Source organism: Pristiophorus japonicus, chromosome 29 (genome assembly GCF_044704955.1).
Source record: "Pristiophorus japonicus isolate sPriJap1 chromosome 29, sPriJap1.hap1, whole genome shotgun sequence".
Classification (NCBI taxonomy): domain Eukaryota; kingdom Metazoa; phylum Chordata; class Chondrichthyes; family Pristiophoridae; genus Pristiophorus; species Pristiophorus japonicus.
In genome coordinates, this window is record NC_092005.1 from 6680302 (window position 1) to 6695844 (window position 15543).

Here is a 15543-nt window from a genome sequence, read left to right on the forward strand (position 1 = left end):
GACCTGGAGAGGGCATTAAATACTGACCTGGAGAGTACAATAAATACTGACCTGGAGAGTACAATAAATACTGAACTGGAGAGCACAATAAATATTGACCTGGAGAGTACAATAAATATTCACCTGGAGAGGGCAATAAATACTGACCTGGAGAGGGCAATAAATAGTGACCAGGAGAGTGCAATAAATACTGACCTGGAGAGTACAATAAATACTGATCTGCAAAGTACAATAAATACTGACCTTGAGAGTACAATAAATACTGACTTGGAGAGTACAATAAATACTGACCTGGAGAGGGTAATAAATACTGACCTGGACAGTACAATAAATACTGACCTGGAGAGTACAATAAATACTGACCTGGAGAGGGTAATATGTACTAACCTGGAGAGTACAATAAATACTGGCCTGGAGAGTACAATAAATACAGACCTGGAGAGGGCAATAAATACTGACCTGGAGAGTACAGTAAATACTGACCTGGAGAGTACATTAAATACTGACCTGGAGAGTACAATAAATACTGACCTGGAGAGTACAATAAATAGAATAAATACTGACCTGGAGAGTACAATAAATACTGTCCTGGAGAGTACCATAACAAATGACCTGGAGAGGGTAATAAATACTGACCTATAGAGTACAATAAACACTGACCTGGAGAGGGCAATAGATACTGACCTGGAGAGTACAATAAATACTGACCTGGAGAGCACAATAAATATTGACCTGGAGAGTACAATAAATACTCACCTGAAGAGGGCAATAAATACTGACCTAGAGAGGTCAATAAATATTGACCAGGATAGTGCAATAAATACTGACCTGGAGAGTACAATAAATACTGATCTGGAGAGTACAATAAATACTGACCTGGAGAGTACAATAAATACTGACCTGGACAGGGCAATAAATACTGCCCTGGAGAGAGCAATAAATAGTGACCTGGAGAGAACAGTAAATACTGACCTGGAGAGTACAATAAATATTGACTTGGTTGAGTACAATAAATACTTACCTGGGGAGTACAATAAATACTGACCTGGAGTGTACAATAAATACTGACCTGGAGAGTACAATTAATACTGAACTGAAGAGGACAATAAATACTGACCTGGAGAGTACAATAAATACTGACCTAGAGAGGGCAATAAATACTGACCTGGAGAGTACAATAAATACTGACCTGGAGAGTACATTAAATACTGACCTGGAGAGTACAATAAATACAGTAAATACTGACATGGAGAGTACAATACATACTGACCTGGAGAGTACCATAAAAATGACCTGAAGAGGTAATAAATACTGACCTGGAGAGTACAATAAATACTGAACTGGAGAGTACAATAAATACTGACCTGGAGAGTACGATAAATATTCACCTGGAGAGGGCAATAAATACTGACCTGGAGAGGGCAATAAATATTGACCAGGAGAGTGCAATAAATACTGACCTGGAGATACAATAGATACTGATCTGGAGAGTACAATAAATACTGACCTGGAGAGAGCAATAAATAGTGACCTGGAGAGAACAGGAAATACTGACCTGGAGAGTACAATCAATATTGACCTGGTGAGTACAATAAATACTTACCTGGAGAGTACAATAAATACTGACCTGGAGTGTACAATAAATACTGACCTGGAGAGTACAATTAATACTGACCTGGAGAGGACAATAAATACTGACCTGGACAGTGCAATAAACATTGACCTGGAGAGTACAATAAATACTAACCTGGTGAGTACAATAAATACTGAACTGGAGAATACAATAAATACTGACCAGGAGTGTACAATAAATACTGACCTGGAGAGTACAATAAATACTGACCTGGAGAGAGCAATAAATACTGACCTGGAGAGAACAGGAAATACTGACCTGGAGAGTACAATCAATATTGACCTGGTGAGTACAATAAATACTTACCTGGAGAGTACAATAAATACTGACCTGGAGTGTACAATAAATACTGACCTGGAGAGTACAATTAATACTGACCTGGAGAGGACAATAAATACTGACCTGGACAGTGCAATAAACATTGACCTGGAGAGTACAATAAATACTAACCTGGTGAGTACAATAAATACTGAACTGGAGAATACAATAAATACTGACCAGGAGTGTACAATAAATACTGACCTGGAGAGTACAATAAATACTGACCTGGAGAGTACAATAAATACTGACATGGAGAGGGCAATAAATACTGACCTGGAGAGTACAATAAATACTGACCTGGAGAGTACAATAAATACTGTCCTGGAGAGTACAATAAATACAATAAATACTGACCTAGAGAGTACAATAAATACTGACCTGGAGAGTACCATAAAAAATGACCTGGAGAGGGTAAGAAATATGGACCTGGAGAATACAATATGCACTGACCTGGAGAGGGCATTAAATACTGACCTGGAGAGTACAATAAATACTGACCTGGAGAGTACAATAAATACTGAACTGGAGAGCACAATAAATATTGACCTGGAGAGTACAATAAATATTCACCTGGAGAGGGCAATAAATACTGACCTGGAGAGGGCAATAAATAGTGACCAGGAGAGTGCAATAAATACTGACCTGGAGAGTACAATAAATACTGATCTGCAAAGTACAATAAATACTGACCTTGAGAGTACAATAAATACTGACTTGGAGAGTACAATAAATACTGACCTGGAGAGGGTAATAAATACGGACCTGGAGATTACAATAAATACTGACCTGCAGAGTACAATAAATAATGACCTGGAGAGTATAATAAATACTGACCTGGAGAGTGCAATAAATACTGACCTGGAGATTACAATAATCACTGAGCTGGAGGATACAATAACTACTGATCTTACAATAAATACTGGCCTGGAGAGTACAATAAATACTGACCTGGAGAGGGCAATAAATACTGACCTGGAGAGTACAATAAATACAATAAATACTGACCTGGAGAGTGCAATAAATACTGGCCTGGAGAGTACAATAAACACCGACCTGGAGAGGGCAATAGATACTGACCTGGAGAGTACAATAAATACTGACCTGGACAGTACAATAAATACTGACCTGGAGAGCACAATAAATATTGACCTGGAGAGTACAATAAATACTCACCTGAAGAGGGCAATAAATAGTGACCTGTCGAGGTCAATAAATATTGACTAGGATGGTGCAATAAATACTGACCTGGTGAGTACAATAAATACTGACCTGGAGAGTACATTAAATACTGACCTGGAGAGTACAATAAATACTTACCTGGAGAGGGCAATAAATACTGCCCTGGAGAGAGCAATAAGTACTGACCTGGAGTGTACAGTAAATACTAACCTGGAGAGTACAATAAAAACTGACCTGGAGAGTACAATAAATACTGACCTGCAGAGCACAATTTATATTGACCTGCAGAGTATAATAAATACTCACCTGGAGAGGGCAATAAATACTGACCTTGAGAGTTCAATAAATACTGACATGGAGAGTACAATAAATACTGACCTGGAGAGGGTAATAAATACTGACCTGGAGATTACAATAAATACTGACTTGTCGGGTTCAATAAATAGTGACCTGGAGAGTACAATAAATACTGACCTGGAGAGTGCAATAAATACTGACCTGGAGAGTACAATAAATATTGACCTGGTGAGTACAATAAATACTGACCTGGAGAGGGCAATAAATACTGACCTGGAGATTACAGTAAATACTGAACTGGAGAGTACATTAAATACTGACCTGGAGAGTACAATAAATACTGCCCTGGAGAGAGCAATAAGTACTGACCTGGAGTGTACAGTAAATACTGACCTGGAGAGTACAATAAACACTGGCCTGGAGAGTACAATAAATACTGACCTGGAGAGGGCAATAAATACTGACCTGGAGAGTACAGTAAATACTGACCTGGAGAGTACATTAAATACTGACCTGGAGAGTACAATAAATACTGACCTGGAGAGTACAATAAATAGAATAAATACTGACCTGGAGAGTACAATAAATACTGTCCTGGAGAGTACCATAACAAATGACCTGGAGAGGGTAATAAATACTGACCTAGAGAGTACAATAAACACTGACCTAGGGAGGGCAATAGATACTGACCTGGAGAGTACAATAAATACTGACCTGGAGAGCACAATAAATAATGACCTGGAGAGTACAATAAATACTCACCTGAAGAGGGCAATAAATACTGACCTGGAGAGGTCAATAAATATTGACCAGGATAGTGCAATAAATACTGACCTGGAGATTACAATAAATACTGACCTGGAGATTACAATAAATAGTGACCTGGAGAGTACAATAAATACTGACGTGCATAGTACAATAAATGATGACCTGGAAAGTACAATAGATACTGACCTGGAGAGGGCAATAAATTCTGACCTGGAGAGGGCAATAAATATTGACAAGGAGAGTGCAATAAATGCTGAGCTGGAGAGTACAATAAATGCTGACCTGGAGATTACAATAAATACTGCCCTGAAGAGAGCAATAATTTCTGACATGGAGAGTGCAATAAAAACTGACCTGGAGAGTACAATAAATACTGACGTGGAGAGTACAATAAATATTGACCTGGAGTTTACAATAAATACTGACCTGGAGAGTACAATTAATACTGACCTGGAGAGGACAATAAATACTGACCTGGACAGTACAATAAACGCTGACTAGGAGAGTACAATAAATAATGACCTGGAGAGTACAATAGATACTGACCAGGATAGTGCAATAAATACTGACCTGGAGAGTACAATAAATACTGATCTGGAGAGTACAATAAATACTGACCTTGAGAGTACAATGAATACTGACCTGGAGGGTACAATAAATAGTGACCTGGAGAGTACAATAATACTGACCTGGAGAGTACAATAAATGCTGAACTGGAGAGTTCAATAAATACTGCCCTGGAGAGTGCAATAAATACTGACCTGGAGAGTGCAATAAATAATGACCTGTAGTGTACAATAAATAGTGACCTGGAGAGTACAATAAATACTGACCTGCAGAGTACAATAAATGATGACCTGGAGAGTATAATAAATACTGACCTGGATCGGGCAATAATTACTGACATGGAGAGTACAATAAATACAGACCTGGAGAGTACAGTGAATACTGACCTGGAGAGTACAATAAATACTGATCTGCAGAGTACAATAAATACTGACCTGGAGAGTACAATGAATACGTACCTGGAGAGGGTAATAATTACTGACCTGGAGAGTACGATAAATACTGACCTGGAGAGTAGAATAAATAATGACCAGGAGAGTACAATAAATAGTGACCTGGAGATTACAATAACTAGTGACCTGCAAAGTACAATAGATACTGATCTGGAGAGGGCAATATATACTGACCCTGGAGAGGGCAATAAATATTGACCAGGAGAGTGCAATAAATGCTGACCTGGAGAGTACAATAAATGCTGACCTGGAGATTACAATAAATACTGACCTGGGGAGTACAATTAATACTGACCTGGAGAGGACAATAAATACTGACCTGGGGAATACAATAAATACTGACCAGGAGAGGGTAATAAATACTGACCTGGACAGTACAATAAATACTGACCTGGAGAGTACAATAAATACTGACCTGGAGAGGGTAATATGTACTGACCTGGAGAGTACAACAAACACTGGCCTGGAGAGTACAATAAATACTGACCTGGAGAGGGCAATAAATACTGACCTGGAGAGTACAATAAATACTGACCTGGAGAGTATATTAAATACAATAAATACTGACCTGGAGAGTACAATAAATACTGTCCTGGAGAGTACCATAAAAAATGACCTGGCGAGGGTAATAAATACTGACCTGGAGAGTACAATAAACACTGACCTGGAGAGGGCAATAGATACTGACCTGGAGAGTACAATAAATACTGTGCTGGAGGGTACAATCAATACTGACCTGGAGAATACAATAAATACTAACGTGCAGAGTACAATAAATACTGACATGGAGAGGACAATAAATACTGACCTGGACATTACAATTAACACTGACCTGGAGAGTACAATAAAAACTGACCTGGAGAGTACAATAAATACTGACCTGGAGAGTACAATAAATACTGACCTGGAGAGGGTAATATGTACTGACCTGGAGAGTACAACAAACACTGGCCTGGAGAGTACAATAAATACTGACCTGGAGAGGGCAATAAATACTGACCTGGAGAGTACAATAAATACTGACCTGAAGAGTTCATTAAATACTGACCTGGTAAGTACAATACATACTGACCTGGAGAGTACATTAAATACAATAAATACTGACCTGGAGTGTACAATAAATACTGTCCTGGAGAGTACCATAAAAAATGACCTGGAGAGGGTAATAAATACCGACCTGGAGAGTACAATAAACACTGACCTGGAGAGGGCAATAGATACTGACCTGGAGAGTACAATAAATACTGACCTGGAGGGTACAATCAATACTGACCTGGAGAATACAATAAATACTAACCTGCAGAGTACAATAAATACTGGCCTGGAGAGGACAATAAATACTGACCTGGACATTACAATAAACACTGACCTGGAGAGTACAATAAAAACTGACCTGGAGAGTACAATAAATACTGACATGGAGAGTACAATATATACTGTCCTGGAGTCTACAATAAATGCTGGCCAGGGGAGTACAATTAATACTGACCTGTAGAGGACAATAAATACTGACCTGGACAGTACAATAAACACTGACTTGGAGAGTAAAATAAATGCTGACCTGAAGAGTACAATAAATACTGACCTGGAGAGTATAATAAATACTGACCTGGATTGTACAATAAATACTGACCTGGAGAGTACAATAAATACTGACCTGGAGAGTGCAATAATTTCTGACCTGGAGTGTGCAATAAATAATGACCTGGAGAATATAATAAATACTGACCTGGCGAGTACTATAAATATTTACCTGGAAAGTACAATAAATACTGACCTGGAGGGTACAATAAATAATGACCTGGAGAATATAATAAAAATTGACCTGGAGAGTACAATATATACTGACCTGGAGTGTACAATAAATGCTGGCCTGGAGAGTACAATTAATACTGACCTGGAGAGTACAATAAATACTGACCTGGAGAGGACAATAAATACTGACCTGGACAGTACAATAAACACTGACCTGGAGAGTACAACAAAAACTAACCTGGATAGTACAATTAATACTGACCTGGAGAGTACAATAAATGCTGACCTGGAGAGTACAATAAATACTGACCTGGAGAGGGCAATAAATACTGACCTGGAGAGTACAATAAATACTAACCTGGAGAGTTACATTAAATACAGACCTGGAGAGTACAATAAATACTGACCTGGAGAGTACAATAAATACAATAAATACTGACATGGAGAGTACGATAAATACTGACCTGGAGAGTACAATAAATACTGACCTGGAGTGGGTAATAAATACTGACCTGGAGATTACAATAAATACTGAACTGCAGAGTACAATAAATAATGACCTGGATAGTATAATAAATACTGACCTGGAGAGGGCAATAAATACTGAGCTGGAGAGTACAATAAATACTGACCTGGAGAGTACAATAAATACTGACCTGGAGAGTACAATGAATACAGACTTGGAGAGGCTAATAAATACTGACCTGGAGAGTACAATAAATACTGACCTGGAGAGTACAATAAATACTGACCAGGAGAGTACAATAAATAGTGACCTGGAGATTACAATAATCACTGAGCTGGAGAATACAATAACTACTGACCTGGAGAGTACAATAAATACCGACCTGGAGAGGGCAATAAATATTGACCAGTAGAGTGCAATAAATGCTGACCGGGAGAGTACTATAAATATTGACCTGGAAAGTACAATAAATACTGACCTGGAGGATACAATCAATACTGACCTGGGGAATACAATAAATACTAACTTGGAGAGTACAATAAATACTGACCTGGAGAGGACAATAAATATGACCTGGACAGTACAATAAATACTGAGCTGGAGAGTACAATAAATACTGACCTGGAGAGTACAATAAATACTGACCTGGAGTGGGCAATAAATACTGACCTGGAGAGTACAATAAATACTGACCTGGAGAGTACATTAAATACAGACCTGGAGAGTAGAATAAATACTGACCTGGAGAGTACAATAAATACAATAAATACTGACCTGGAGAGTACAATAAATACAATAAATACTGACCTGGAGAGTACGATAAATACTGACCTGGAGAGTACAAAAATACTGACTTGGAGTGGGTAATAAATACTGACCTGGAGATTACAATAAATACTGACCTGGAGAGTACAATAAATACTGACCTGGAGAATACAATAAATACTGAACATGAGAGTACAATGAATACGGACTTGGAGAGGGTAATAAATACTGACCTGGAAAGTACAATAAATACTGACCAGGAGAGTACAATAAATAGTGACCTGGAGATTACAATAATCACTGAGCTGGAAAATACAATAACTACTGACCTGGAGAGTACAATAAATACTGACCTGGAGAGGGCAATAAATATTGACCAGTAGAGTGCAATAAATGCTGACCTGGAGAGTACAATAAAAATGACCTGGAGAGTCCAATAAATGCTGACCTGGAGAGAACAATAAATACTGCCCTGAAGAGTGCAATAATTTCTGACCTGGAGAGTGCAATAAATAATGACCTGGAGAATATAATAAATACTGACCTGGAGAGTACTATAAATATTGACTTGGTAAGTACAATAAATACTGACCTGGAGGGTACAATCAATACTGACCTGGAGAATACAATAAATACTAACCTGGAGAGTACAATCAATACTGAACTGGAGAGTAAAATAAATACTGACCTGGAGAGGGCAATAAATAATGACCTGGAGAGTACAATAAATGCTGACCTGGAGAGTACATTAAATACAGACCTAGAGAGTATAATAAATACTGACCTGGAGAGTACAATAAATACAGTAAATACTGACCTGAAGAGTACGATAAATACTGACCTGGAGAGTACCATAAAAAACGACTTGGAGTGGGAAATAAATACTGACCTGGTGAGTACAATAAACACTGACCTGGAGAGGGCAATAAATACTGACCTGGAGAGTACAATAAATACTGACCTGGAGAGTACAATAAATACTGACCTGGAGAGCTCAATAAATATTGACCTGGAGTGTACAATAAATACTCACCTGGAGAGGGAAATAATTACTGACCTGGAGAGGGCAATAAATATTGACCAGGAGAGTGCAATAAATACTGACCTGGAGAGTACAATGAATACTGATCTGGAGAGTACAATAAATAGTAACCTTGAAAGTAAAATAAATACTGACATGGCGAGTGCAATAAATAATGACCTGGAGAGTACAATAAATACTGACCTGGAGAGTACAATAAATAGTGACCTGGTTGGTACAATAAATACTGACCTGGAGGGTACAATAAATAGTGACCTGGAGAGAGCAATACATACTGCACTGGAGAGGGCAATAAATACTGACCTGGAGAGTACAATAAATACTGACCTGGAGAGTACATTAAATACTGATCTGGAGTGTACAATAAATACTGACCTGGAGAGGGCAATAAATATTGACAAGAAGAGTGCAATAAATACTGACCTGGGGAGTACAATAAATACTGATCTGGAGAGTACAATAAATACTGACCTGGAGAGTACAATAAATACTGATCTGGAGAGTACAATAAATACTGACCTGAAGAGGGTAATAAATACTGACCTGGATATTACAATAAATAGTGACCTGCAGATTACAATCAATAATGACATGGAGAGTATAATAAATACTGACCTGGAAAGGGCAGGAAATACTGACCTGGAGAGTACAATAAATACTGACCTGGAGAGTACAATAAATACTGACCTGGAGAGTACAATGAATAAGGACTTGGAGAGGGTAATGAATACTGACCTGGAGAGTACAATAAATACTGACCTGGAGAGTACAATAAATACTGACCTGGAGAGGGCAATAAATACTGACCTGGAGAGGGCAATAAATATTGACCAGGAGTGTGCAATAAATGCTGACCTGGAGAGTACAATAAATACTGACCTGGAGAGTACAATAAATGCTGTGCTGCAGAGTACAATAAATATTTCCCTGAAGAGTGCAATAATATCTGACCTGGAGAGTGCAATAAATAATGACCTGGAGAATATAATAAATACTGACCTGGAGAGTACTATTAATACTGACCTGGAAAGTACAATAAATACTGACCTGGAGGGTACAATCAATACTTACCTGGAGAATACAATAAATACTAACATGGAAAGTACAATAAATACTGACCTGGAGAGGACAATAAACACTGACCGGACAGTACAATAAACACTGACCTGGAGAGTACAATAAAAACTGACCTGGAGAGTACAATAAATACTGACCTGGAGAGTACAATATATACTGACCTGGAGTGTACAATAAAGGCTGGCCTGGAGAGTACAATTAAAACTGACCTGGAGAGGACAATAAATACTGACCTGGACAGTACAATAAACACTGACCTGGAGAGTAAAATAAATACTGACCTGGAGAGTACAATAAATACTGACCTGGAGAGTATAATAAATACTGACCTGGATTGTACAATAAATACTGACCTGGAGTGTACAATAAATACTGACCTGGAGAGTGCAATAATTTCTGACCTGGAGAGTGCAATAAATAATGACCTGGAGAATATAATAAATACTGAACTGGAGAGTACTATAAATATTGACCTGGAAAGTACAATAAATACTGACCTGGAGGGTACAATCAATACTGACCTGGAGAATACAATAAATACTGACCTGGAGAGGACAATAAATACTGACCTGGAGAGTACAATAACTACTGGACTGGAGAGTACATTAAATACAGACCTGGAGAGTACAATAAATACTGACCTGGAGAGTACAATAAATACAATAAATACTGACCTGGAGTGTACGATAAATACTGACCTGGAGAGTACCATAAAAAATGACCTGGAGAGGGTAATAAATACTGACCTGGAGAGTACAATAAACACTGACCTGGAGAGGGCAATAAATACTGACCTGGAGAGTACAATAAATACTGACCTGGAGAGTACAATAAATACTGACCTGGAGGGCTCAATAAATATTGACCTGGAGAGTACAATAAATACTCACCTGGAGAAGGCAATAAGTACTGACCTGGAGAGGGCAATAAATATTCACCAGTAGAGTGCAATAAATACTGACCTGGAGAGTACAATGAATGCTGATCTGGAGAGTACAATAAATACTGACCTTGAGAGTAAAATAAATACTGACCTCGAGATTACAATAAATACTGACCTGGAGAGTACAATGAATAGTGACCTGGAGAGTACAATAAATACTGACCTGGAGTTTACAATAAATACTGACCTGGAAAGTACAATAGATACTGACCTGGAGAGCGCAATAAATACTGACCTGGAGAGGGCAATAAATATTGACCAGGAGGGTACAATAAATGCTGACCTGGAGAGTACAATAAATGCTGACCTGGAGATTACAATAAATACTGCCCTGAAGAGTGCAATAATTTCTGACATGGAGAGTGCAATAAAAACTGACCTGGAGAGTACAATAAATACTGACCTGGAGAGTACAATAAATAGTGAACTGGAGAGTAAAATAAATACTGACCTGGAGAGCTCAAAAAATATTGACCTGGAGAGTACAATAAATACTCACCTGGAGAAGGCAATAAATACTGACCTGGAGAGGGCAATAAATATTCACCAGTAGAGTGCAATAAATACTGACCTGGAGAGTACAATGAATACTGATCTGGAGAGTACAATAAATACTGACCTTGAGAGTAAAATAAATACTGACCTCGAGATTACAATAAATACTGACCTGGAGAGTACAATGAATAGTGACCTGGAGAGTACAATAAATACTGACCTGGAGTTTACAATAAATACTGACATGGAGAGTATAATTAATACTGACCTGGAGAGGACATTAAATACTGACCTGGACAGTACAATAAACGCTGACTAGGAGAGTACAATAAATAATGACCTGTAGAGTACAATAGATACTGAAATGGATAGTGCAATAAATACTGACCTGGAGAGTACAATAAATACTGATCTGGAGAGTACAATAAATACTGAGCTTGAGAGTACAATGAATACTGGCCTGGAGAGTACAATAAATAGTGACCTGGAGAGTACAATAATACTGACCTGGAGAGTACAATAAATGCTGAACTGGAGAGTTCAATAAATACTGCCCTGGAGAGTGCAATAAATACTGACCTGGAGAGTGCAATAAATAATGACCTGTAGTGTAGAATAAATAGTGACCTGGAGAGTACAATAAATACTGACCTGCAGAGTACAATAAATGATGACCTGGAGAGTATAATAAATACTGACCTGGATAGGGCAATAATTACTGACATGGAGAGTACAATAAATACAGACCTGGAGAGTACAGTGAATACTGACCTGGAGAGTACAATAAATACTGATCTGCAGAGTACAATAAATAGTGACCTGGAGAGTACAATAATACTGACCTGGAGAGTACAATAAATGCTGAACTGGAGAGTTCAATAAATACTGCCCTGGAGAGTGCAATAAATACTGACCTGGAGAGTGCAATAAATAATGACCTGTAGTGTAGAATAAATAGTGACCTGGAGAGTACAATAAATACTGACCTGCAGAGTACAATAAATGATGACCTGGAGAGTATAATAAATACTGACCTGGATAGGGCAATAATTACTGACATGGAGAGTACAATAAATACAGACCTGGAGAGTACAGTGAATACTGACCTGGAGAGTACAATAAATACTGATCTGCAGAGTACAATAAATACTGACCTGGAGAGTACAATGAATACGGACCTGGAGAGGGTAATAAATACTGACCTGGAGAGTACGATAAATACTGACCTGGAGAGTAGAATAAATAATGACCAGGAGAGTACAATAAATAATGACCTGGAGATTACAATAATCAATGAGCTGGAGAATACAATAACTACTGACCTGGAAAGTACAATAGATACTGACCTTGACAGGGCAATAAATACTGACCTGGAGAGGGCAATAAATATTGACCAGGAGAGTGCAATAAATGCTGACCTGGAGAGTACAATAAATGCTGACCTGGAGATTACAATAAATACTGACCTGGGGAGTACAATTAATACTGACCTGGAGAGGACAATAAATACTGACCTGGGGAATACAATAAATACTGACCAGGAGAGGGTAATAAATACTGACCTGGACAGTACAATAAATACTGACCTGGAGAGTACAATAAATACTGACCTGGAGAGGGTAATATGTGCTGACCTGGAGAGTACAACAAACACTGGCCTGGAGAGTACAATAAATACTGACCTGGAGAGGGCAAGAAGTACTGACCTGGAGAGTACAATAAATACTGACCTGGAGTGTACATTAAATACAATAAATACTGACCTGGAGAGTACAATAAATACTGACCTGGAGAGGGTAATATGTACTTACCTGGAGAGTACAATAAATTCTGAACTGGAGAGTACATTAAATACTGACCTGGTAAGTACAATACATACTGACCTGGAGAGTACATTAAATACAATAAATACTGACCTGGAGAGTACAATAAATACTGTCCTGGAGAGTACCATAAAAAATGACCTGGAGAGGGTAATAAATACTGACCTGGAGAGTACAATAAACACTGACCTGGAGAGGGCAATAGATACTGACCTGGTGAGTACAATAAATACTGACCTGGAGGGTACAATCAATACTGACCTGGAGAATACACTAAATACTAACCTGCAGAGTACAATAAATACTGACCTGGAGAGGACAATAAATACTGACCTGGACATTACAATAAACACTGACCTGGAGAGTACAATAAATACTGACCTGGAGAGTACAATATATACTGACCTGGAGTGTACAATAAATGCTGGCCTTGAGAGTACAATTAATAGTGACCTGGAGAGGGCAATAAATACTGACCTGGACAGTACAATAAACACTGACCTGGAGAGTAAAATAAATACTGACCTGAAGAGTACAATAAATACTGACCTGGAGAGTATAATAAATACTGACCTGGATTGTACAATAAATACTGACCTGGAGAGTACAATAAATACTGACCTGGAGAGTGCAATAATTTCTGACCTGGAGAGTGCAATAAATAATGACCTGGAGAATATAATAAATACTGACCTGGAGAGTACTATAAATATTGACCTGGAAAGTACAATAAATACTGACCTGGAGGGTACAATCAATACTGACCTGGAGAATACAATAAATACTAACCTGGAGAGTACAATAAATACTGACCTGGAGAGGACAATAAACACTGACCTGGACAGTACAATAAACACTGACCTGGAGAGTACAATAAAAACTGAGCTGGAGAGTACAATATATACTGACCTGGAGTGTACAATAAATGCTGGCCTGGAGAGTACAATTAATACTGACCTGGAGAGGGCAATAAATACTGACCTGGAGAGTACAATAAATACTGACCTGGAGAGGGCAATAAATATTGACCAGTAGAGTGCAATAAATGCTGACCTGGAGAGTACAATAAAAATGACCTGGAGAGTACAATAAATGCTGACCTGGAGAGTACAATAAATACTGCCCTGAAGAGTGCAATAATATCTGACCTGGAGAGTGCAATAAATAATGACCTGGAGAATATAATAAATACTGACCTGGAGAGTACTATAAATATTGACCTGGAAAGTACAATAAATACTGACCTGGAGGGTACAATCAATACTGACCTGGAGAATACAATAAATACTAACCTGGAGAGTACAATCAATACTGACCTGGAGAGTACAATAAATACTGACCTGGAGAGGGCAATAAATACTGACCTGGAGAGTACAATAAATACTGACCTGGAGAGTACTTTAAATACAGACCTAGAGAATATAATAAATACTGACCTGGAGAGTACAATAAATACAGTAAATACTGACCTGAAGAGTACGATAAATACTGACCTGGAGAGCTCAATAAATATTGACCTGGAGTGTACAATAAATACTCACCTGGAGAGGGAAATAATTACTGACCTGGAGAGGGCAATAAATATTGACCAGGAGAGTGCAATAAATACTGACCTGGAGAGTACAATGAATACTGATCTGGAGAGTACAATAAATAGTGACCTTGAGAGTAAAATAAATACTGACATGGAGAGTGCAATAAATAATGACCTGGAGAGTACAATAAATACTGACCTGGAGAGTACAATAAATACTGACCTGGAGAGCTCAATAAATATTGACCTGCAGTGTACAATAAATACTCACCTGGAGAGGGAAATAATTACTGACCTGGAGAGGGCAATAAATATTGACCAGGAGAGTGCAATAAATACTGACCTGGAGAGTACAATGAATACTGATCTGGAGAGTACAATAAATAGTGACCTTGAGAGTAAAATAAATACTGACATGGAGAGTGC